Source organism: Diospyros lotus, chromosome 2 (genome assembly GCF_014633365.1).
Source record: "Diospyros lotus cultivar Yz01 chromosome 2, ASM1463336v1, whole genome shotgun sequence".
In the NCBI taxonomy this organism is placed as follows: Eukaryota; Viridiplantae; Streptophyta; class Magnoliopsida; order Ericales; family Ebenaceae; genus Diospyros; species Diospyros lotus.
In genome coordinates, this window is record NC_068339.1 from 16,799,097 (window position 1) to 16,803,686 (window position 4,590).

A 4,590-nucleotide genomic window follows, 5' to 3' on the forward strand; every position below is an offset into this window, starting at 1 on the left:
TGCTGCTGACTCTGTGAATATTGTTGTTTCTTCAATAATTTAGAACATTGAAACTTCTAGTGTCTCTTTTGTTTGCAAAAGCTACACTTATCACTAGCAACCCGCATATAACCTTTATTCTGAATCTGCATAGGTGATTGAGAAGGTACAACTAATACTGAGGTGCTAGATGAAGGAAGAAATATCTCTCCTACTAAATATTTCAAACGTGTTTCCTCAACCACAAGTTCACTAACCACTAAATCAACTGAGGAAAGTAGAGTGTGTGATGCAAAATGAAGCTTCTGAGTCCCTCAAAATCACTACGAAGTGACATTAAAAACTGAACCAATCGTTACTCTTCTCTAAGTAATACAATCTTTACATGCTTTCAATCATGTTAAATCTGTAAGTGTCAATTCATCCCAAATCAAAGTTATAGCATTGTAAAACTCCAAGATATTCATATTTTTCTGTTGTAATGCCCGTATATCATTCTCCAACTGATACCGCTTAGCAAAATTAGACTTAATGAATAATTTTTGTAAGTGATCCCAAACCTCCTTTGTTGTTTCATATTTTGCTAACTGTGTACCAACGGAATGCTCAACAGAATTGTGAATCCAAGTAAGGATTTTTGCATTATTGGACTCCCAAACATCTAACTCTGTCACATAATTGTTGACAGTACTCATAGGTTGCATAATTGTTCCACTTGTATAGTCCTGTAATTTTGTACTCTAGAGAAAAATTTTCATCACAATACTCCAATATGAAAAATTCTTCCCATTTAATTTTATACTAATGAATAATCCCATTTTGGAGCCAATGAGAAACAACTATTGCCAACCAGAATAATCCATACAATGCACCAAATTTCAAATAATCCCAAATACTGCCAATATAAAAAACAAATAAACAAATTCTCAAATAGGATCAAACCAAAATACCAGATCTGTTGGATGGTTGGATCTGTCAAATCTAGACCTAGATCGAATCTATCGGATTTGGGCCTAAACTAGATCTAGACAGCAGCTTAGGGGGGGCTTGTTAATGACGAACAGGGGGGAGCCCATCGCTGGAAGCAAGGAAGAGGCGGTCGGAAGCGACGATAAACGACGACGAGGCCGATTGATAGACAACAGACGACGCTAGGAAATAGAAGATGAGTGACCAGCGAAGAAGTGCAAAAAGGCGATGGCAAGCGGCATTGGCAATGGCGATCGAATAGAGGCAGGGGCGACGAAGAGGCGACGACAAGCGGTGTTGGCGATGGTGATCGAACAAAGGCGGCGTTTACGATCGAACGATGATGGCGGTGGTGATGGTCACGTCCGACAATGGCTATAGGGGCGGTCTGATGGTCGGCGATCGTGGGGGTTGGGCAACCTGAAAGTCTTAGCCAAAGTGATGAAAAACAGTTGCAGATCTAAGACTCTAATACCATGTGAATCGAAACCAAACCAACTTTAATGTATAACTCAATCACAAAGAAGAAGAATAAGGAAGAAGAAGAACAAACTATAATAAACAACACTCTGATTAGGTTTTAGAATAGAACAATAGAGTATATATATAACAAAAGATAAAAGAGAGAAAAGACTAAACTATCTTTCTAATTACCCTAACACATGGTACCACCTGTTCTTCTACAAGTAGTGTGTGGTTCTAGTAGAGTTAATTGAATGTGTGACAATTCACGTATTCCTTGACATCAAACTCTTCAAATTACACTATATATGTAAAATCCTCCCTCTTTTATAAAGATTCATCCAATAATTGCAATTTGGATGAATTAACGAGTAAAATTATAGTATTGAACTTTAATTACCAAAATAAATAATATATGCACCATCTTCAAAACTGGATCGTCTCCATGTTAACTTATAAACGGACCAGAATTAACAGCTATAACTAAACAAAAACTTTATTATACTAAAATTGTTGGCCTGGTTGACGACTCATGCATTTCAATTCTCATATCATCATCATCGTATTTCACATATATGCTTTCTAATAATATTTTGTAATCATAAAATATTGCCTTGACATTACGTACGTACTTTTATGTCAATATATATATATATATATGTGGAGTTTCTTCATAATTTGAAAACATTAACTAAAAATTTTTACCAACTCACAGATTAAGAAAAGAAACTTTTAGGTACAAACTAAATCCAACTATAAAGTACTTATCTGAAAGGCCATCGAAAGAGTCATAACCACTAGGATTATGCTAAGTGTCTCGGAACTCTTACAGGGAGTTTTACTAGAAATTTTTTTAATTCTTTTTTTTTTATTTCTTTTTTGTCATTTACACCGAAACCACCCCCCTTTTCTCTCCCTCTTCCCTTCTCTCCCCGCAACCCCTTTCCTCCCTTAATTATATAATTTATCAACATATAATCATCAAAAAATTATCATTTGATCATCAATATATAATTAGTTTTTTAGTTAGAAAATAATGCTAAAGGGGATACTCGATTGAAAATATAATTATAAGGCAATTGAGTGCTCAAAATTATTATAAACTTTAAAGGAATTTATTAGTGAATTTTAGCGTGCAATTTTGGTCTTATTTAGTGACTTGTTATGATTTTGAACCTTATAATAATTTATAAGATCAAAATCCTGTTTCAAAATAATGGAGCCTGAGGCTGGGGAAAAACTAAATAAATAATAATTTATAAGATCGTAATTTTTTTTTTTTTTGTATTTTTTCAATTTAATTGATTTGGTTCGGTTCATACGATTTGGATTTAATTTTTTTGCTTATCAGTTAATTCGATTTTTCAAGTTACTAAATCGGTTTGATTTTAATTTTACTCCTCAATTCGATTTAATAGATTAGTGGATTACCGAACTCACCATTTATACACATCTAGTATCATATTTTGGCTTTTGAATCGAAGTATTCACTTTACACGGTTGTTCTTTTAGGTTTAAAAAATTTAAGAATTTTATTTTAAATTTACATTTCATTCCGACTCTTTAACTATATATAAGGTGACTAATTATTGTTTTGCATAGAATGTGGTCTAGATTGAACCTAATTGACGTATAATAACTGAAATTTAACGGATGAGATAAAATTATTACAAGCCTGAGTTAGATTTAACCGATAATCTTCTAAATACCATTTCTCATTTTCACAGATATTCAATTTCTCATTTTCTTTGGATGACTAATAATTATGCATGTACTTTTTAAAAGATCTCGATGCTGTGTTGTGTCACCATGTCAAAGTTTCATTGCCTGTCATCCCTGTGCTTTATTCACACACGATCGTATTTATTGTTTTCTCAGTTGAGCTATTTCACAAGATAAGATTCTTAAAGGGAGGCAAATAAAACGCTTAATTGTCAATATCACCACCTCCGATATATTATTTATTTAATTACCACATGAATGAGTCCCACAACCATATCAGTTAGACACTCACACTGCCACCCCGGGAGCCACATAACCATGCCTAGCTCTGCTCACATGGCTCTCTACCTAGGGGATGAGAGAGAGAGGCTGGGCCAATTAAATAGATAAAGTTGCCAATGAGGCAACCCTAATCAACAAGCACCACACCTAATCATAATCATCTCCCACAAAAGACAAGTGTCCCACTATTAGCATATATGGAGATGATCATGGAAAAGTCTTGAGGAAACAAACTAATTATTCTCTCCTTGTATGTATATATATATATATATATGCTTTCCCTCTCTTTTATCATTTTGCAGGTGTCAGCCTATATTATTCTCTTGTTAAGCCTTTTTTGACTTTAAGCATTAGATATCTCTTAACAAAGATGAGGGATAGTAGGTATTAAATATGGGAAATGCTACTTTTCCCCCTCTAGGCTATCCCTTGGTTATTCAAATATTTTATAAATTTTTTGGTATGTGTTTGACCTTTTCAATTCGCTCATTCTTTCTCCTTATCAGCCCATTGCGCCCCCCCGAGCTTTTCAATTCGCTCATTCTTTCTCCTTATCAGCCCATTGCCGCCCCCCCCCCCCCCCATTAATTGAGTGTTTAAATCATAAAACTAAATTATAAATGTGTTTGTAGTACCTTTGTTTGTTAGTGATATCAATTTTTTATAATTTGATGTTGTGTTTATGTTATTTAACATATATTTTATTTTCCTATTTTAGAACAAATAAATTTTATATTTAAAACGAACAAGCTTTAAAGTTTTCATTAATATTTATTTCACTCCATTACCAGTTGAATTATAAGCCCAAAGGGTTGTAATTCTCAATATTACAACCAATAAAGGAGAAGAAATCAATAGCAACCTGGTTCCATTACAACATTTACACAAACACTTAATCTTGTTGCACCAACACAAACAGTCGACCTTCTCAAGATCATCCATTACAACTCGATTCCATCCCTGTGTTGCATGTATGGAATGTAGTAATGAATAGCTGGACCTCCTGCAAATTATTGATATTAATAAAGATATGGATGGCATAACTTTTTTAGTATTTAAAAAAATTAAATAATGAACTTACCTTGAAAATTAAATATATCAACTAGTAGAGATGAATGCCTCAAGATGAGAAATGACAATGTTTGAATGTATGGAACATGTTGCGGGATGCTTGTT